Genomic DNA, 22,795 nt, shown 5'->3' with positions numbered 1-22,795 from the left:
TCTCTTTATTCCTAAAACTCCCTAAATCTGCCTATTTTATCCCTAAAATTCCTTTCAGTGATATCATTTAATTTCTGAAAATATATTAAAAGAGTGAAAACACTCAGAATAATAACACAGAACCCAGAGTTAGTATAATATATCATTTAAAAATATTAGGATTTAAGCAAAATTCCTAGATACGCAAAGAAAGTGATGTGGCATTTCTTCGGGGGAGAAAAACAAACAAACAAAATCAAACCTTAGCGGACAAACAGAAGACCAAAAGACATATGAAAAAATGCTCAATGTCACTAATCATCATAGAGATGCAAATTTAAATGGCAAATAGGTATCACCTCACACCTATCAGAATAGATGTCATCAACAAATCAACAAATGATAAGTAATGAAGAGAAAAGGGAACCCTAGTACACTGCTGGTGGGAATGCAGACTGGTGCAGCCACTGTGGAAAACAGTATGGAGCATTCTCAAAAAATTAAAAATGGAACTCCCATTTGACCTAGTGATCCCACTTTTAGAAATATATTCTAAGAAACCTGAAACACCAATCAGAAAGGATATATGCACCCCTATGTTCATAATACCTCGATTTATAGTAGCTAAGATTTAGAAACAACCTAAGTTCCCATCAGCAGATGAGTGGATAGAAAAGCTGTGGTACATTTACACAATGGAGTACTAAGCGGCCATAAAAAAGAAGGAACTCTTACTATTTGCAACAGCATCAATGGACCTGGAGAGTATTATACTAAGTGAAATTAGAACATAGAGCAGACTGATGAATTTTAGAGGAAAGTCAGGAGAGGGAATGTGTGGGTGGGCAGTGATTAACCAGGGAATTTATATGCATATATGCATAGCGCATGGATACAGAAAATAGTGTGGTGAAGGTCTGGGAGGGGAAGGTATAGGTGGAGGGGATCAATGGAAAACAAACAAACAATCAAACAAAGGGGATATCTGTAATACTTTCAACAATAAAGATAAATTTTAAAAAATAAAACATAACTCAAAATGGTCCCATCTCTCCCTATGTTGTGATTAGTAAATGAAAACTTCAAAGCAACTATTATAAACTAGAGGCCTAGTGCACAAAAATCATGCACAGGGGTGGGGGATCCCTCAGCCCGGCCTGCACCCTCTCCAATCCAGGACCCTTCGGGGGATGTACAACTGCCAGCAGTTGTATATCCTTCTCACAATCCGGTCCCACTGGCTCCTAACTGTGCACCTGCCTGCCTGCTGCCTGATGCCCCTAACCGCCTCTGCCTTTGCTCACCACCTTGGCTTTGTCCAGGAAGGACGTTCAGAAGAGATCAGTTTAATTAGCATATTACCCTTTTATTAGTACAGATAAGGAAAATAATTAAAGAAAATATATTTAAGTATTTCAAGGAAATATAATAACAATGAGACTACAAATAGCAACTCTCAAGAGGGAAATGGAAATTATATACAGAACCAAGTGGAACTCATAGAGATGACAATTAAAATAAAGAAAATAAATTAAAAATTAGCAGATGACCTCATTCACAGATATGAGATGGGAGATGAAAAAATATGACCTTAAAGATAAATTAATGGAAATTATCCATTCCAAAGAACAGAGAGAACAAAGATTGAAAGAAAATGAATAGCATCTCAGAGTATTTTTAAATATATGTAATGAGTGTCACAGAAAAAGAGGAAAGAAAGATAGGGGAAAACAGAAATGAAGAAATAATAATGAGTCCAAATTATTTCTTATGGTTAATTAAAACCTCTAACTTAAATACTTATACTCAGACACATAGTAATCAAACTGCTGAAATTAAAAAACAATGAAAAAGTCAAGTAGTAAGAAAAAAAATGACTGATAACATACAGGGAAAAATGGAAACATCGGTGTCTGATTTCTCATTAGAAATAATAAGGGCTGGTAAGGCCTAAAATTAAATACGCAATGTGCTGATTGTTAAGGAATAAATAAAACTATCTTCCTTGGCAAACAAAATAATCTTGTATGTAAAAAATCATAACAAATCAAATCTACAGAAAAGTTATCAGGACCAATAATAAGTTAGGCAAGGTTGCAGAATAGAGTGATACCCCTAAATCAATTGTATTTCTGCGTACTAGCAAAATAAATATGCTCATGATCTTAAAAATAGCTCCATTTAAAATAATACCAAAAGAGAATAATATATTTAGGAATATATTTAATGAAAGTAGAGCAAGGCCTACATACTAGGAAGTATAAAACCTTGCCAACAGAATTTAAAGAAGGCAAATAATTAGATACATACACACACTCAAATTCATGAATAGGATGGTATAATATACTAATAAGTAAATTCTTCCCAAGTTGACCTATAGATTTAACACAAACCCTAATAAAATTCCAGTAGACTTTTGGGGGTAGAAATTTAAAAGCTAAGCTTAAAACTTATATAGAAACATAAAGACCCTAAAGTAACCAAAATCGAAAGAGTTTAGTACTGGCATAAGAATAGACATACAGTTCAATGAAACAGAAGAGTGCAAAAGTGTCCCTCACACAAAGGGTCAATTGATTTTGGATAAAGTGCTATGGTAATTAAGTGAGGAAAGATTATTCTTTTCAATATGGTATAGTAATATTGATATATTCATAAGAAAAAAATCACCATCAATCCCTCCCTTACACCATACAAAAAATCAAGTGAAAGTTAAGTATAGATTTAAATGTAAGAAATAGAAGTATGAAATTTCTCTTGGTGAATTTAGAGAAAACATCTTTATGACCTTGTTATAGGCAAAGGTTTCTTAAGCATGACACAAAAAGCACAAACACTTTTAAATGGCTGAAAATATTTTATTAAAATTAAAACATCCTTTAATATGAATAGATAATCAATAGCCTGGAAGAAAATAATTGCAAAATCTATATATTAAATACCCAAAGTATATAAAGAACACTTGAAACTCAAAAATAAGGATTTAGAAATTCTCATAAAAATGAACAAAATATTTTTAATAAACAATCCCTCCCCCCGCCAAAAAAAGATAATTGAGAGCAAGAAGGATATGAAAAGATGGCCAACAATCCTTAGGGAAATACAAATTATAATCACAATAAGACTTGCTGGTGGGAACTTGGCATAGCCATTTGAAATAGCAATATGTCTTTTTTTAAAAGCTAAGCATATATTTGACCATGTAATTTAGGCACACCCCTCTTCAGAGTCTACTCTAGAGAAATGAAAATATATATCCAGGAATTATTTTACACAAATTAATATCAGCATTATTTATAACAAAAAAAAGTTAGAAACAACCCAAGCATCCAACAGCTGGTAGATTGATAAGCAATATGTGCTATCTAATTTATAAAAGCCTAAGTGACCATTACTACCAAACAACCAGAACAACCCAGAATGACCTATAATGCGCACTGACCACCAGGGGGCAGACGTTCAATGCAGGAGCTGCCCCCTGGTGGTCAGTGCACTCCCACAGCCAACCTCCTGCAGCCGGCCAACCTCCCCATGGCTCCTCCCCAAGGCCAGCCAGCCCTGATAGCCTCAATTAGAACTTCCCACGGCCCCTTGCCCTCCAGATGGCTGGCCAAACTCCTGCACCCCCTAGCCCTCAACACCCCCCTGCCAGCTGGCCCCAAATGACCTTGATCAGGACTGGACAAGATGCCCCAATTGGCCCTGATAGGAGACTAGGCCGAGGGATCCCACTCGTGCATGAATTCATGCACCGAGCCTCTAGTATTAACATAACTGAGTACATAATTCAGCAAAACAGAAGGAACTACTAATACATGCCATAACAGTTCAATCTTAAAACCATCATGCCATATGAAAGAAGACAGATGCAGAAAACTACATATTATAAGATTCCATTAATATGGATTTCCTGGGAAAGGCAAAAATAGACAGACAGAATCTAACATGATATCTGGGGCTTGGTGTGGGAATGGGGATTTTCTGCAAAGGGCACAATGGGGTTTGGGGGGGTATGATAGGGCCCTTAAACTGCATTGTAATGATGGCTACACACTATACATATTTACTAAAATCAGTAAAATAGTTGAATTTTATGGTATGTAATTTATACCTTAACAAAATCATTAAAATTGTTTTATTAAAAAATAAGAAAGAAAACAAAATTTAAAAAATTAAGGGTTGGGGTTCTGGTTACACTAGTCTATTAAATTCATTTATGTACATACAATTTCGCATTATTGATTGTCTACAATGTTCCAGATTCCTTGGGGACATAAAAAAAAATCTGCCCTCAAATCACAATAACGACTGAGATAAAACTGAATAACTATGAGGAAAAATATAAGATAAAAAGTTAAAATTGAGCTATGAATTGCTATGGAAATTAATAATTAATTAATTTTAACTGAGGATTCTACAGAATATGTCAGAAAGGAGAATATGGTAAGCTGGTTGTTGAAAAAAAATTTAGGATTTAAAAATGTCTACTTGATGTGGAAATATCTTTCTGGAGGAGGAAGCAACATGAATAAAGGTGGGTAGGCTTAAACATATCCCTTATTGTTGTTATAAAAAAAATAATAGGACTGTCTCACCAGTGAAGTGAGAGCCTATAATTTAAAAAAAGAAACACACACAATCTTATTCAAACAGTAAGTGTCAGCAAGGATGTGGATAAAAGGGAACCCATGTTGATGGTAATGCAGATTGGTGTGGACACTATGTAAAACAGTATGGATGTTCCTCAAAAAAATTAAAAATGGGATTGAATTATGACCCAGCAATTCCACTTCTGGGTATATATCCAAAGGAACCCAAAATACTAATTCAAAAGAATATACAGGGGGGGAGTTTGATATTATACTCTTGGTAGTTGATAAAAAAATAAATCTTAAATGTTTCACCACAAAAAAAGTGCTAAATATGTGAGGTGATGAAGGTACTAAAAAAATCAACCTTATTAAGAAGTATATATTAGCAGCCTTTTTAATTAAAATAAGTGGGCTATATAAATTTATCTTAAAATTACAATATAAAAATTGAATTACCATGATCTTATTTATGACCCCCCATAGGTTTTAAACATATTTTTGAATCTCCCAATCAAGAATCTGTAAATCACATTTTTGACCATATATATATTTTTTCTAAAAACACATAATATAGCTGATAAAAAAATTGTGATCATGTAAATAAAAGAAAACCAAAGCATATAATTAAATTAGGCACAATTATAAGTGGGTATGCTGTTTTAGAAAATTAAGGACATCCAATATAATAAAGAGGTAATATGCAAATTGACCATTATGCCCTCACACAAGATGCCCCCCCATGTGGTCACAAGATGGCCACCACAAGATGGCCAGCAGGGGAGGGCAGTTGGGGGCAACCGGGCTAGCAGGGGAGCAGTTAGGCATCGATCAGGCTGGCAGGGGAGTGGTTAGGGGGGGTAAGGCTGGCAGGCAGAAGTGGTTAGGGGTAATCAGGCAGGCAGGCAGGCAGGCAAGCAAATGGTTGGGAGCCAGCAGTCCTGGATTGTGAGAGGGATGTCCCTGTGGGATCGGGCCTAAACAGGCAGTCGGACATCCCCCGAGGGGTTCCCGATTGAAGAGGGGGCAGGCTGGGCTGGGGGACCCCCCCCAGTGTACAAATTTTGTGCACAGGGCCTCTAGTAGAAATATAGATTAAGAAAAAAAAGTAGAAGGCATCTTCTCATGTACAAATATTATTTAACAAAAAATTTACAATAGATTTTTCTAAAGTATTACATCCAAGATAGAACAATCAAATAAATTTACTTAACACTCTGGTGTCGGGTGAATTTCCCGCCAAAATATAAGCTGGCACGGGCAATTATTTAGGTTTCCCGCGCAAAATCAGAGTTAGTTTAAAATGCCTATATCTTTTGAAGTATGGGTTCGATTGAAATGGGTATGAAATGGTTCGCATACGCAGGTAGGTATCTTTGAAACAAATATTTGGTAATACGCAGTTACAATCGGCCCGAATTTACACTTTTCCCGCACTCCACCGCAAATCTATATGAACCGAGTTAAGACGGCTCCCGCCGAGTACGCGCAATTCACGCGAGCCGACTTAACTCGTTTCCCGCAACCCAAGTGTTAATAACCAATTATAATAAATTTAACTAATTTTGAGAGTAATGTTTATCTGTGTTTACATAATCTTGGGAATGAATAAATCTGATTAAAGCAATGAAAAACATAGAGTATTTGAGAGATTGCCCAGTGGAGTTACTGTTCCAGTCAAATCTCTACATTTCTAGATTTCTATGCTCTATTCCATCATACGGCCTCCAAATGGCTCACTTTGAAAGGCACTTTGGGGAGAAGTTCCGATCACATGTTTTTCAGGTGACCTGCAAATGGCTTCAATAATTTGGAAGAGTTGGTAATAAAACATAATCTTTTTATAAAAATAATAACTTTGTTGATCAGAATCAATATTATCAGCACATAAGATAAATGGGCAAGGTGCATAAGGAAGATAGAAATCCAAGAATTTACTACATTGATTGCAAGGGGTCACAATTTAAAAGTGAATTTGAATATTTCTTTTACTTTTATCTTCTGACTACAATGTAAACTTATATATATTTAGAAGACTCTGGAACTTACAAAAGACTACAGAAAATTTAAAGTGATATTATGTAAGTTATAACAGATCTTTTAGAATATGTAATATTGCTGTGTTTAGGATGACTTGGAAAACTGAATGAATTGGAGATAACAGGGTCTCAAGAAATTCCTGGGTCTTTTGCTACATAGCTCGTGTAACTTTCTCAAATATAAATAAGCAGGAAATAATGAAAAATAATTTCAAAATATTACCAAGATGAAAAATAATAAGAACATTAAGATAAATAATGTTAGTTTTATTGGTCAGTAAAAGACTGACCAATTGTAGCTGCCCTTACTCCCAAGCTTTAATTTTTACCCTTTTGCTAATAATTAACATCTATTTACACTAAATAAACACCACCATTTGCATAGTACTGGCAATATATTTTCCTACTAATTATTACTAAATGCTTAGGAAAAATAACTATGTCCTAAATAGTAACATAAAATAATTAGCAATCATTCTTTTAAAGTAAAAAGACCATAGTAGTTCTTAAAATGGGCTCATCCCTTTGGAGAGTTAAAATCAGGCAAGTATTGAGATAGAGTATGTAAAATAAATTTTCTCAAAATAATTAATATGAAAGCTAAAGAGAAGAACACATTATTGAATTATTTCAGATATGCTATGTACATATTAAATCAGGGGTCCTCAAACTTTTTAAACAGGGGGCCAGTTCACTGTCCCTCAGACTGTTGGAGGGCCGGACTATAGTTTAAAAAAAAAACTATGAACAAATTCCTATGCACACTGCACATATCTTATTTTGAAGTAAAAAAACAAAACGGGAACAAATACAATATTTGTATTTGCATGTGGCCCGTGGGCTGTAGTTTGAGGACCCCTGTATTAAATGGTACTACAGGTCAGGTGTTTTCATTATGCTGTGACTCCTTTTGGTATCATCCCAAGTTATAACAATTTTTCTTCTCTATGTATTAAGTTTAAAGAATAATAATCACTGAAAACATTTATAGTATTCCTAAGTAATAAGTATTTAATACGCATGCTTAGCTAAAAACGATTGTGATATGAAACTCAGTATATGCATTCTGCATATAAACCATATTTTAAAAGCAAAATAATTTAAAATTTTTTTAGCATTTATCTGATAGTTCTTTATGTTCCTACTTATGATATACTCTAATATAGGCTGTCAGCAGGATGTTCAAATGGAAATGCCCATAGGAAAGCAAAAAAAGCTACTATTAAAAAAAATTGAATAATTACATGAAATGTTATGCCATAGATAAAATCATAGTGAAACCTCTACTCCAAAAATCAAATCAAAATCAAACATTAGAGGTCAAAATTCAAGTGAAATTCTGTAAACCTGTGTCAGATATCAGACCTCGTTCCCCAGCTCAGATGTATGGGAAGTTTCCTGCATGTGGGTCAAGCCTTGTTCCTGATGAATATATAGCACTCACCTCTGCTCAGGAAAAACAGAATGAAATGATCTTCCTCCATGTATTCATCCACACCAACAGAACAAACAATACAAAAACAATATAAATCCAAAATATATCATTTAGTTTACAACACATTACATGTTTTTTTCCCTATCTTACCTTACTAATCATGGTTTACTGAGGTGAAACCTAATAATAGCAATATTAAGTAGCACACACTTTCTGAGGTGACTCAGCATAGCCTAGGAGACAAGCTGGGAAACATTCTGAATCCAAAAATCATTCCTGTTAATCTTTAAAACGAAAAGGTTTTCCCAGCTGGTGTGGCTCAGTTGTTGAGCATAACCTATGAAGCAGGAGGTCACAGTTCCATTCCTGGTCAGGGCACATGCCCAGGTTTCAGGTTCTATCCCCAGTAGGGGGCATGCAGGAGGCAGTCAATCAATGATTCTCTCTCATCATTGATGTTTCTCTCTCTCTCTCTCTCTCTCTCTCTCTCTCCCTCCCTTCCTCTCTGAAATCAATAAAAAAATATATTTTAAAAAACAAAAAGGTTTTTCATTTATATATATAAAAGGCTAATATGCAAAGTGTCCCTTTGGGAGTTTGACTGGGAGACCAGGAGTTTGATCGCTCACTATGACATGCGCTGACCACTGGGGGGAGGAGGTACAGAATATGGTGAGTGACCAGCAGTGGCAGGGGGTGCTGAGGGAGCGAGGGAAGGAGGAGGTGGGGTGGCAGGGAGATGGGGAACCTGATTGGCCCCGCTCGCTGACCAGGCCTAGGGACTCTACTCGTGCATGAATTTTGTGCACTGGGCCTCTAGTATAATAATAATGGTAGGTCCAGGTTTTGTTGTACTTCAAATGTATATAATTTTGAAGACCCTTTGAAGTAAATGAACACAAATTTATAAAATCTTTTCAGTAATTGTTGGGGTCCAACCCCAACGGGTCCAGGGATCCCCAAAGGTGTGGACGGAGTCGGTGAAGAAGGAATGACATGGAAACTGGTTTCAGTTCATCAGCATAGCGAGGTTCTCCCTCCAGGATCTCCAGCGAAGTTCTGGTCAGGAACTCCAACCAAGTTCTGGTGCCATGTTCTCTCGCTAGGTTCTCCAGCCAGGTTCTCCAGGTTCTCCAACCAGGTTCAGTCACCAGGTTCTTTAGCCAGGTTCTATCCAGGTTCTTTTGCCATGTTCTGTCTAGGTTCTCCAGTGAAGTTCTGTAGCCAGGTTCTGTCCAGGATCTTTTGCCTTGTTCTCTGGCTAGGTTCTGGTTAGGATCTGACGTTTATTGTCTTGTTACATCCGTATTTATACCAGCCGATTTTAATCCTGTCAATTTCTATTACAAAGGTTAGGGCGTTTCTTATCTCCATTCCAGGGAGTAAAGATTATGTAGCTTAACTACCTGCCTGGCACTTAATTAAGGGGTTGTATCCCCTCCCTAACCTCAAGGAAAAATCCCCACCTGAGGAAACAACCTTTCTCGGAGAGGTGACCTTGGTTAAAACACATGGCACTAAGGAGAGCAAACATATTAAGAACAATATGCTATATATGCCAGGCCCTTGAAACATATGCTGTGCAGATGTTTCTTTCCTGCAGCGACTGTGTCAAGCAGCAAGGATGGACCGGCTTCCGGCAAATTCCCCCTTTTTTATTTTTTAAGTGAATCTTAACTGAAAGTGGTGTTAACTGGTTGGAGTCAAATACCTAACTGGGGCGAATTTTACAAAAACGTGTGAACATATTTCTAGGGCCCTTGAAAGAAACCAGTACAAATGAGGGGCTCCCAAACTTCATCTTTAGTAGCTTCAGTGCACATCTTCCATGACCTACAGGCAGTTTGAAATGCACTTCTAGGCCTAAAGACTCCTAGAGATGACAATTTGGACGTTCTCCAGCTAAAGGTCAGCAAGGAAGTCATGAGACTGGTGGCAGGCGATGGCAGGGAAAGGAAGAGATTGTTTACAACTGAGCAGGGCCTCTAACAGGGCACAGCAGAATTGGCCAGTAATGTGTTATTAAAGGAACCGTGGTGTTGAGCAACATAGGAAAGGCGGTATAGGAAACATGGCAGCAAGAAGGAATTCATACTTGCTGTGGTGATTTTGAAATAACATGAGTGACAGAGGGATAAGGTTAGATAAATCGAATTCAAAGTCCTAAGCAAAATTTCTTCTACTTCTGGGCCTGTGCTGAGAATTTTTCATGATGGTAAGGACCAATAGTCAGCGAGACAAGCTAGTGGAGCAGGTCTCTGCATCTTTTTCTTCAATTCCTGGCAATGAGTGTTAATGTGTAATGACTCAGTTAACAGAAGTACTTTTTATCCTTATAGTGTTGAGTTACATACACCAATAGTTTTGAAGATATAACAGTCAATAATCTTTTTCTCACAAAGTTATTAGCCAATTGCTGGAATTTAGCTGGCTCTTCTCTCTGTTTCTCAGTCTTTCTGTAACATAGATTATTTATCAGAAAGTAAACTTATTATCACTTAGGAAGAAAACCTGCTGTGATTTTTCTGTAGCACAGAGACCATTCCCCATGTACATTATTCACTTAGCACTTCACCATGCATGAGTCCCTCAGGATTATTCAGGTCAGGGAATGACTGTATGCAGCTTGCTCGACATATTCTTTCCTATTATTCTCAGCCTCTCCTATCATATATTCTTAGCCCAGAAATATCTTTCTACTCCTTGATCACTCATGTAATCTTTTATTTAAAATCATTTATGGAATTATTTTAACATACACATCTGTATTACCTCATGTAAGTTATGAAAAATTAGATGAAATAGTCCTACTGCAAATAGCATAAGAATAAAAAGTATAAAGTCAATAATAAGTTATGCTAAGAACGTTCAAAAATACGAAAATGAAAAAGATAAACTACAATGTGATAGTACTAAACACTGAATAAAATGGTAAAATTAAAACAACTGATCACACCAAGGGTTGGCAAGGATATGGAGCAATTTGAACTCTGATACACTGCTAATGGGAATGTAAAGTGTCACAACTATGTTGTAAAACAGTTTAGTAATTTGAAAAAAAAACAAACTAGTTGTTTTTTATACTTATCATGTGACATAGCCATTCCATTCTTAAGTATTCATCCAAGAGAATTAAAAGTATATTCTTATACAAAGACTTGGACACAAGTGTTTACCTCAGCTTCAGTCGTAATAACTAAAACCTGGAAAGAACCTTTCTGGATATTAATAGGTGAATAGATAAACAAATTGTGGTATATTAATATAATCCTATATAATAAAGATGTAATATGCAAATGGTCATTACGCCCTGAAGCATAATGACCAACCATGTAACAACGGGATCACAGATCAGCAGGAGGGTGGAGCAGCAAGCTACAAGTGGGTGGCAGAGAGCTACAGGAGGGGGCAGCGCAGCAAGCTATAAGGGGGAGAGGGGAGGGAGCTATAGGAGGGCGGGGCAGTGGGCTGAGAGCTACTGGAGGGTGGCAGCAAGCTACTGGCACATGGATTTGTGCGCAGGACTACTAGTATAATTATAAACAACAATAAAAGAGAATTAACTAACAATACTTGCAACAGTATTAAAAATTTTCAAAATAATTTTAAGAGAAAGATACCAGACAAAAAAGAGTACATTTGGACCCTAACCAGTGTGGCTCAGTTGTCTGGAGCATCATCCTATACACCAAAAAGTGGCAGGTTTGATTCCCAGGCAGGGAAAGTGTGGGAGGCAACTGATTGACTCTCTTTCTTTCTCTCTCTCTCTCTCTCTCTCTCTCTCTCTCTCTCTCTCCCTTCTTTCCTCAATTTAAAAAAACAGTACATTTGGATTCAACTTTTCCAAACTTCTGGAATGTGAAAACAAATCCACACTAATAGAAATCAGATCTATGTTTGCCTAGAGACAGAGAACTAGGGAGGGAGAAATAAATAACAAACAGTCATAAGGAAACTTATGGGTGATTCTTATATTCATTTATTTCAATTGCAGTGATTATTTTAAATATATATATATATATATATATATAATAAAATTGTATATTTTAATAATGTGCACTTCAATGTACAACAATAATAGCTTAAGAAACCCATGAAGAAGAAGGTGGACAATGAGAATGTGGAAGATGAGAAGGGTGATGAGATACTATTGCAGTTGCTGCAATTACTATATTGCAGGTTTTAATAATTTAAAAAAATATGGTCCTCCATGTAATCTTTCTAATATAGATAGCCTGAGACTTGCTCACAAACCACACTACACTACCTAAAGTTAACAATACAGTCCTAAAATGTCCACAAGGCTGAAATATCATCCAATATAAGAAAAAGGTAATATACACATAGACCAAATGGCAGAACAGCCAAACAACCAATCAAAGTGTAATATGCTAATGATAAACTAAGGCTGCTCAACCTCTCACTATAACGTGCATTGATCACCAGGGACACATGCTCCGACTGGTAGGTTAGTTTGCTGCTGGGGTCCAGCAGATTGGGACTGAGCAAGATGGGCCAGACATGCCCGGGAGCCCTCCTGCAGTCCCCCCCTGCCGGCCCAGTCGTGCACCAGTGGGGTCCCTCAGCCTGGCCTGTTCCCTCTCGCAATCCGGGACCGCTAGAGGATGTCAGAGAGCCATTTTCAACCCGATCTCACAGGCCACTCACCTTGGCAGGGCACCAGACACAGAGCTTATGGCTGGTGAGTGCTGCTGCGGCAGCATGAGCCTCTCCCAATCCGGACTGATTGGGTGCGAGCCCATGGCAGGCACAGTGGGGCCAGGATGAGTGGGAGTGGCAGGTAGGAGCTGCAGGAGGCGTTGGACTGCGGGTTTCGGCCCGATCCCTGCAGGTCACCCAGAGGGATCCCACCCGTACATGAATTCATTCACAGGGCCTCTACTTTACATGTATAATGGGGCATTTCTGGCTGATGCAAAATGTGAGGTCTGATAGAGAAAACCAGATAAAACCAGAGATAATATCCAGTTTGCTGGTTGAATACCTAGACATTGATTACCTAAAGTCTGTAAATAACTAAGATAATTGATGATGATATTAAATAGCTTTACATTCCTCCCAAGTGGGTCTTCTCCCATTCTCTCAAAGTACACAAATCATCCAAAGATACAACATACAACCCTTTCATCACAATGCCATCCTACATATTCTGATGCAAGGAACTTCTTTTGTCCTCACTCTAATAATGATGTGTGCTTATTTTTTGGGCTCATACAATTTGGGCTCATGTGCTTATTGACTATCTTCTTCCTTCAAGTGGGCTTATAACATTGACAAAACAGACACAAGTTCCTCCTCTCATGGTGTTTATATTATAGTGGGGAAGACAAACAATAAACAACATAATTAAATAGATTACAGCCTATCTATAATAATAAAAGTGTAACATGCAAATCGACTAAACGACTGAACAGCAGAACGACCATCTGGATGACCTTCCAGACCACCTTCTGGATGACCACACTATGACATGCACTGGCACCAGGACAGTCAAGGTGGGTGCAATGCAATTGGTCAGGGGGGTCTACGATCAATCGCCCCAAAGAGGGAGACCCAGGCCATCCTCTGCATGGGGATCAATTGCAGAGCTCTGGGTGGGAGAGGCTACCCTCTGCAGGGGCCCTATGATCAATCGCCCCACAGAGGGAGGCCCAGGCCAGCCAAGAGATGGCACCCCATGCCTGTCACCCTCAGAGGGAGGTGACCAGTGGCAGGGGATGGGGGGCAGCACACCACATAGATGGCAAGCAGAGGCAGCAGTGGGAGTAAGGCCAGCTGCTGGCAGCCAGGGGAAGGAAAGCCCCAATAGGCCCTGACCACCAGCCAGGCCTAAGAACCCTACCCGAGGGGTCCCGGATTGCGAGAGGAAACAGACTGGGTTGAGGGACACCCCCTTGTGCCTGAATTTCATGCACTAGGCCTCTAGTTGATTTATAAACAGGGCATGATCAATTGCAAATGACTGGTTAAATTTTAAGGGCTATGTGGGTGTGGTTTGGGTCCAAGATAAGGATAGAAACTACAGTATTTATATTATATGGTTTTATAAAACATCTGTATTTATATTGTATTTCATCCTACTAAGTATCATATGAATTAAAGTACATCATAATTGCTGCTATTAACATTTTGGTAGAAAGAAGGAATATCTGTTACAATAAATGCCTTGGCCAGTATTATCTAACTTTGGCTTTTATCTTTTTATTCTAAATCCCATACTCATTTCACCATAAAATTCTGTGCATATGCATTAGCAACAATAAATGCATCCATAAAGTTCAATGCAAATTTTAGTACTAAGACACTAAGTTAGGAATGGCTAGTGTGAGGAAAGAATAAAAGGTTGTTACATATTGCTTCCTAGAGAAAGTGAGTATTGAACCAAATCTTGAAGGGATAAACTAGAATAGATTTATTAATAGGAATTGCACAGTGTCTGGATCATTAAACAGTATCTCAAAGATATTTCAGTAGTCAAAGAATCCTATTAGCAAAGTCATGGGATGGAAAAGAAGAATATTTAAAATGTCTGTGGAGGTTCTAGTAAGAAGCCTGGCCAACATTAAAGGGATCTGCTAAGTAGGACTGTAGACCACCTTAGAGATCTGGGGAAGTGAGGCTTACGGGAAGGTTTATAAAAGAAGTTTCAGAAATACATGCATTGCCCTTTAAATAGAGTTAGGGTGGGCTAGGGGTTAATAGCCTAGATACTGTAGGTAGACTACCTATAGGTCACATCTATCTATAATAATAAAAGCGTAATATGCTAATTAGGCCAGACATCCTTTTGGATGACCTTCTGGACAATGCCAGGGCTGTGATAGAAGCCTGGGTTCCAGGTGCTGGAGGGAAGCCTGTGCTGGCAGCCAGGGGAAGGAAAGCCTACTATTGCTTGAATTTTGTGCATCAGGCCTCTAGTCCTATCTAATAAAGAGTGAATATGCTAATTTACCCTCACACCATCACCAAGATGGTGGCACCCACAGCCAATAAGAAAGGAATATTCTAATTGACTGCCACGTCCTCAAAGATGGTGGCGCCCACAGCCAATAAGGAGGGGATGCGCTAATTGAGTGCCCCGCCCTCAAAGATGGTGGCACCCACAGCCAATAAGGAGGGGATATGCTAATTGACTGCCCCTCCCTCAAAGATGGTGATGCCCACAGTCAATAAGGGGGGAATATGCTAATTGACTGCCATGCCCTCAAAGATGGCGGTGCCCACAGCCACAAGATGGCAGCGCCCAGTCCTCTCAGCTCCGCCGGGGCAGCAGGTGCATGGCAAGGCCAGGCCTGCCCCCAGGTGTACCCAGGCTTGCCACGCCTGCCTCTGGAGTCCCCCAGTCCCCTCAGCCTCCCAGCCACCCAGGGCCAGCCCAAGGCACAGGTAAGTGTCAGATATCGGCTGCCCAGCTGCCCAGGGCCGGACTGAGGCTCAGGTAACCAGGGCCAGCTGAAGTTTGCGCTGCTGGCAGTGGCAGCAGCAGAGGTGTGATGGGGCGTCGCCTTCCCCTGATCGCCAGGTCGCCTTCCACCCCTGAGGGCTCCTGGACTGTGAAAGGGGGCAGGCCAGGCTGAGGGACACCCCTCTCCAGTGCATAAATTGTCATGCACTGGGCCTCTAGTACATATATAAAAGGTTAATATGCAAAGTGTCCCCTTGGGAGTTTGACTGGGAGACCAGGAGTTTGATGGCTCGCTGACCATCGGGGGCAGTGCAGAATGAAGGAAGACCCTAGCCAGTAGTTGGAAGGTCCTGATTGGCCCTGATCACAGGCCAGGCCTAGGAACACTAGTTTTGTAATAACTGCTGCTGTAACAGTGGACAATTCTGTGACTTCTTCATATCTTAGTTTCTTCACAGTAAAATGGGAGTAGTAACAATACTTTTTCATTTTAAGGATTAAAGCTGTCATTATATACAATGCATACAAAGCAATGACTGAGATGGTTAGCGTCATAATGACTTATATTTACAAACATGAAAGAAAGGGGGGATCTGGAATGTCTGATGAACTGATTGCACAAAATAAGTGGTAATTAAATTGTTTGACACATCAATATTAGACCTTTCTTTTGTTTAAGGTGTTGCTAGTAAATACTGGCTTCTCTAAAAGCATTTCATTTATGGATTCTTATGAGTTCTAAAGGTGTTACTAGCATTGCTTACACTTCCGGCACCCATCACTGTATGGAAGTACTTATTACTGCTGCCAGACTGGTTTCAAAGCAAAATATAATTTTTCATTAATGGTCCTGTAATTTACTATGTCTAAGGTATAAAAGTTAGTAGTGTATAGCAGTGCTTTTAGAGGTGTTTTATAATTTAATTGGCCTTTTCTTCTCTCTCTCTCTCTTTTAAATTCATTGCAGATTAAGTAGGCATTATGATTTCCATGGAACAAGAAAGTTTTCTTCAAAACATGTCACAGCTGCCTGGGAAAGCTGGTAATAAGAAACTTCTAATAAGGGCCTGTTAATAAGCAGCTTAAAGGTATCTCAAAATAATCCTTCCAGGAACTTCTTCAGCCCCATCCAACCCAGACACATCAAAGAGAGAGAATACAGAATAGAAATGCATATTGATCATTACCTGCATTTTTGTTGTGGGGATCTTTTGTTATGCACAGTGTGAGAAGCTTAATGTGTACAAAAGAAGAGAAATAGCTTAAGAGAAATGAAATGTGAGTCCTATTATTAATAGAATGTCTCTATGTTACCGCATGGGCTGAACGAGCTAACATAATGCTTTATTCTTTTCTTTTAGCAGAAACCTCACTTTGGTAAACTTTACTTATGGGGGATGCATCCCAACTAAAGTCATATCTATAATCGCTTGATGATGCATTTCCCTAGTTGGGGTCCAAAGGTTAAAAATATTCCAGTAAATTGACTGTTCAGTGAACATTAGTTATATTGTGGCCCAATATTTTTATTCCCAAAACAAGGAAATCATGTTTTTGCGCATTCCTAGTTGTGTATTTTGGGTGAAAGTCCAGTTGTCTTTTGACAAAAAAGGATTTATATGAGCAATGTCCCTTAGAATCAAGCCATCACATACTTCTGAACGCTATGACCAGAACTAGATGCTCACATGACAATAAGTTATAGAGGGTGACTGCTTGAAATTTAGGGAAAGGATTTTCCCTCTTACTTCCGGAAAAAATGTAAAAGGTTGGTGCTTCTGCAGCAACCTTGCAACAATAAGAAAAGAGCCTGTATGAGTATTGCATCAACTTGAAGGGATATTAGCAAAACATTTTCCTTAACTAAGTTTGCTACTTTTAATATTTCTTATGAGATCTTGCAATAGGAAGGATGTTGATATTTGGCAAAATATTGACTACCTGAAAAAAATATAATTATCTTCAATCATTCACTTTCTTACTAAAAGAAAAAACTTACTTAACTGCACTTTTTGGTTACTAAATTGTAAGACTCATACTTTTCTTTGTTATTGAAAGGCAACCATGTATTATAATTCCAGTTATAGATATTACTGAAGTTTAACAATCATATTGTTGTTAGCAGGCATATTTGCAGTGAGGTGTTTTTGTTGCTGTTATTATTATTTATTAATTTACAAGTATTACCTTTCCTGCTCAGTTCATTTCTGGATGTGTTGTGAACAGAGGAACCAAGTATCCTAATATAAAAAGCCAGGGGCTGTCACGACCTAAACGACCAGAGGGATGACTGAACAGCAGGCTGCATGGGGCGGCCAGGCCAGAAGTGGGAAAGTTGGGGCAACCAGGCTGGTGGCGGGGGGGCAACAGTTGGGGGAGACCAGGCTGGAAGGGAGGGCAGTTAGGGGGGGTAGTTAGGATAAATTTGATGGGTCTCAGCATGGCGGGAGTGTGCTCTGCGCATCGGCTGGGGCGCAGCAGAACTCTGGGTCTTGTGCAATCGGGGTGTGGCCAACCTTCAAACCAGATCCTGATAGGAGGGAGGAGGGAGCCCCATTCCTCGTGGAGTCGGCTGTTGATCAACTTGCTCTCAGTAGCCTGCCAACCAGGAATCCCATTCTCCTGCACCCTGGACCCTAAAATATTTTCTCTAATTAATTCCCTTTTAATGTGCATGAATTTCGTGTACCAGGCCACTAGTGTAAGATATAATAAATACCCTGTAAATTGAAAACCAACTGTCATCTTTTTGTGATCTTTTAAAATTTAGATCTCAAGCCACTAAATTTGAAAGAGTGAGAAGCATAAAAATATAAATTGGTTATTTTTAGCTAAGTTTTTAGACAAATTGACAGTGAATTCAACTACATATATGTCACACAGTAATTGAATGTGTTATCACTAAACCATATTTTTATTATTTTTTGAAATGTATTCCTTAATATATGTTCCCTGTGGCTTATCAAAGACTAAATATCTGTTTGATAAAAATCTGAATTATAAATATGTTAAGTGAATGATACAACAATGCCTATATATTGTCTTTTTGAATTAATTAGTGAATTCCAGTTCCATAAATGGCAAAGCAGCTCACATTGGAATAACCAGCCCAAAGATAACAATTATAAACTCTGGTGGTAGGAGGAACAATTATAAGAACACAATAGAGAGCTATTCAAATCAGGAAGATACTTCAAGGGATTCAATCCTTACAATGTAAGTTAACTGGGTGAGATCCAAAGTGTAGGTATCTTTGCCCCAGTCCATGCGAGTATGGAGGCTACAACTCAAGCAAAAAGTGTGGGTCCTATCAGCTTGGGAATTCACCAGAAATAATTTTAGGCAACCAGAGTGGCTGGGAGTTAAAGTGGTAAATCTCAAAAAGGATAAAGTCAAATTATGGCATGCCTACCACCCCGCCCCCCCCACCACTCACACACACACAAAGTATTTAAACTCTTTTAAAGCAATGGCTTTCCTCTGAACTGCACAAGCAAGTAGGCCATTCCAAAGAGCCAAGTGGAAAATAAGAAAATAAAACAAAAATTGAAGAACATAAAGACTAAAAAGAGATTTCAGTTTCTCCCAAAAGAGGGGGGCAGAATTTGAAGTTTAAGTCCTGTCAAGTTACAAGTACTTACTAAAAACCTTGAGTTTTCCAAAAGTCTGCTCTAGTAAAGTATAAAATAAAGCCTCCACAATTTCAAGATAAATTGCCAGTAACTTAATTATACGCTTAAGCAAAATTGAACGCTTATCAGAACATAATGAATCCAGGAAATCTACAAATGTTGTTTACAATGTCCAGCATACAACAGAAATTTATAAAATGTGATAATAAGTAAGATATTGTGACCAACTTTTCAGAAAAAAATATATATATACCAGAAATGGTGAAATGATAATCCAGATGTGGAAGTAGCAAACAAAGTCTTTAAAGAAGATATAAAAAATATGTTCAAGAACTTAAAACTTGGTTAAATTCAACATAATTGAAAAAATCAACAGCAGCAAACTCAGTAGAAATTCTAGAATTGAAAATTGCAATATCTGGCATGGTAAATAAAATTACTGGATAAGTTTAATAGAAGAAATAGGAGGCAGAAAAAAATGGATTGATTTTGAAGATAAATTAATAGAAACTATCTAATGTCAAGAACTAGGAAAAAAAATGACTTGAAGAATGGAAAGAATTACACTGACCTATGTAGTAATATTAAGTGTTCTAAGATATGTAGAATGAAGAAAAGAGGAGTGGGAGAATTGGGGCCGATTTTATCAAATGTGATTAAAAACATCAACTTATAATTTTACAAATCTCTGTAAATCCAAAGCAAGATACATTTTTAAAAGAGCCACATCTCTTAAAACAGAAGAAGTAAAGAAATCTTTAAAAAATGAGAAAAAAATAATACATTATTAACAGAAGAACAATATTATGAATAAAGGCTGTGTTTTCTTTGTTTCTGTTTAATAGCAGAAATTTAAAACACATAATGCAAAATCTAAAAAAAAGTTGAAAGTATAGATATCCAACTAAATAATACAATGATAATTACACTATATTGTCTAGCAATTGAGAGACTACCAAGGCAAAATATTAGTAACAATATCAACCAACATTAATCAGCATTTACAGAATACTAGCCATAACAATGATTGTTCACAAAGTAAATCTAAATGAACACAGTTAAAGAACTAGAAATTGTATTTTCTGCTTATCCTAATATATAAAAACCCAGGGTCCGTAATGACTGAATGGATGACCGGTCCATCCGGCCCTCGGGCTCCATTGATCAGGGAATGGCTAACCGGGGAACCTGGGTCCCTCAGGCTCCAATGAATCTGTGGCAGTAGCGACTGATGAGCCGGCAGAAGGCAGACTGCTTGGTCCTCCCCCAGCCCGTAGGCTCGAATTGATCAGGGGATGGCTAACAGGGAACGGGAGTGAGTGATGCGGGGACTGGTGAGCAGCTGGAAGGCAGGCCTCTTGGTCCCTCTTCCTGGCCCTCAGACTCCAATCAATCGGTGGTGGCGGCGGGGCAGAACTGGGGACTGGCTTCCTTAGTAGTCCTATAGGTTCACGCTCCAGAGGACAAGCCAGGCACCAACGGACCAGAGCCTCCTGCATGATCCCGACAGCATTGCCAGCCTCCTGGAACTCAGCCTCGGGCACTACAGCTGCTTCCCCTCCCTAGATGCTCCACAAGGAAGAAAGGATACTGCCAGCAGTGCCAGTATCCTGGGGCAGCCAGCAGTGACTGACTGCTCTCCCTGTGCTTCCTCCAGGTCACTTGAGTTGGCCCCCGCCTGCCTCGCTCCAGATGAAGTGTGATCACTGCAAACAGAAGGAATGTAGTAAAAAACCAAAAACCAATGACCAAGAGCATGCTGCAGTCAACGTCCGGAGTCTGGCTCAGGAGAATGGAGAGAAGGGAGAATTCCATAAGTTGGCCGATGCCAAGATATTTCTGAGTGACTGCCTGGCATGTGACAGTTGTGTGACCGCAGAGGAAGGAGTCCAAGTTTCTCAACAGAACACCAAGGTCTTCTTCCATGTTCTGAACCTTAATAAGAAATGTGATACCGCACAGCACAACATGCTGGCAGTGTCCGTGTGTCCTCAGTCTCTGCCTTATTTTGCTGCTAAATTCAGCCTCAGTGTCACTGATGCAACCAGAAGGCTCTGTGGCTTCCTCAAAGCCTTGGGGCGCACTGTCTTTGACATGAAGATAGCTGCGGACTTCAGCATCCTGGAAAGTCAGAAGAACTTTGTGCGTCGGTACTGCCAGCACCGTGAGGAAGAGCCCCAGCTACCCATGCTGACCTCCACCTTCCCCGGCTGGGACTGATATGTAGAGTGTGTACTGGGTCACCCCACCACCCCCACCTCTGAACGGCCAAGTCTATCCAGCAGATCATGGGCTCTCTGGTAAATGATTACTTCACCAGACAGCAGAACCTGTCCCCAGACAAGATTTTCCACATCATTGTGGCCCTGTGTTATGACAAGAAACTGGAGGCCCTTTGAGATGTTCCCACAGCTTTACATGTTAACCTCAGGTGAAATTATCCAGATAATGGACCACAGTGACCTCGCCTCGGATGACACTGCCGTGGACACTCTTTTTGGAGACATGAAGGAGAAGAAGGTGAGGCTCCACGAGGGTGCCAGCTCCGACGGGTACCAGGCACACATCTTCAGGCACACGGCCAAGGAGCTGTTCAGCGAGGATGTGGGGGTGCTCACTTACTGCACCCTGAGGAACAAAGACTTCCAGGAGGTCACCCTTGAAAGGGATGGAGAGGTTCTACTACGCTTTGAGGCTTTTGGAACATCCAGAAGTGGTCCTGAAGCTGTAGAGGGGCAAGTTCCCCTGCCACTCCCTGGAGGTCCTGGCCTGGCCTAAGTGGCAGGGGCCAGGCCCAGGCAGACAACGGGTGTGCAGACAGGACACTGCTGCAGTAGATGGAAGGCATCTATGCTGCCATCCTGATGTGGCCCCCAGAGACCAGCGCCCATGTGCAGGAGCTGTACCAGGAGTGGCTGGGGCGGGAGGGGGGGGCCGGAGGGGGAGCGACTCCCCCTGGGCCCAGGCAGCCCTGCACACCACCTAGCAGGGCCCAGGGCAGCCTGCCAGGACATCAAGTGGTAAAGGTCCAGCAGACGCCCAGCCTGCAGGCCGCCTGAGGAGGGGTGTCAGACACGTGAAGGAAAGGCTTAGCATCTCTGTCATCGCTTTGGTTTTCAGAATTCCCTGCTCCCCATCTGTTGGCTCCCTCCCTCTGAGGGGCACTGTCATCATCACATGGGTGCAACTGGAATATTGTATCTCGAGTGGATTGCCCTAATATATGTATCCTTTTATCCGATTATGAAAAAATCCCAAAGAAAAAGAATGGAGACAGACTTCTGTCCTTTAAGCCTAAAAAAACCCAGAAGTGTCCTGCCAAGAGCTGAGACTTGGTTCTGTCCACGCACCTCAGAGAGATTGGATGAGGAAATGGCCCGGTTTGGCCCTGACTTTACCCATTTATGTTACTCTTGAAGGTGTCTTTGCCACAATATGAATAAACTGCCACCTTTTTGGAATAGGGGCTCATATGTAAGTCTGCATTCCCAACTTTTCTTGAAACAGATCTATGTTCTGCAGCTGTGGCCACCGTCCTGAGATCAGGTCCTGTCAACCAGGTCCTATCGCTGGGAATCAGGGGGCACTGGAGTGGAGGACCCCCACCCCCCATGCCCTTTTACATTCAGGGATTGAGCTGAACTCACTTTGGGGGAGGCCTGGCAAGGGTGACAGGTGTCACAGATGCAAGGGTG

General features: G+C 39.9%; 1 pseudogene; it reads left to right on the top strand.

The window, feature by feature from the left end:
* The first annotated feature begins 20,792 nt into the window (after positions 1–20,792).
* LOC139006356 (nuclear prelamin A recognition factor pseudogene) lies at positions 20,793–22,159 on the top strand (annotated as a pseudogene).
* Positions 22,160–22,795: the final 636 nt, after the last annotated feature.

This window comes from Myotis yumanensis, unplaced genomic scaffold (assembly GCF_028538775.1).
Source record: "Myotis yumanensis isolate MYYU_CA2020_CCGP unplaced genomic scaffold, mMyoYum1.0.hap1 SCAF_3, whole genome shotgun sequence".
NCBI lineage: Eukaryota > Metazoa > Chordata > Mammalia > Chiroptera > Vespertilionidae > Myotis > Myotis yumanensis.
The sequence above is the reverse complement of the archived record's forward strand: the minus strand, read 5'-3'. Positions and strand labels throughout refer to the sequence as shown.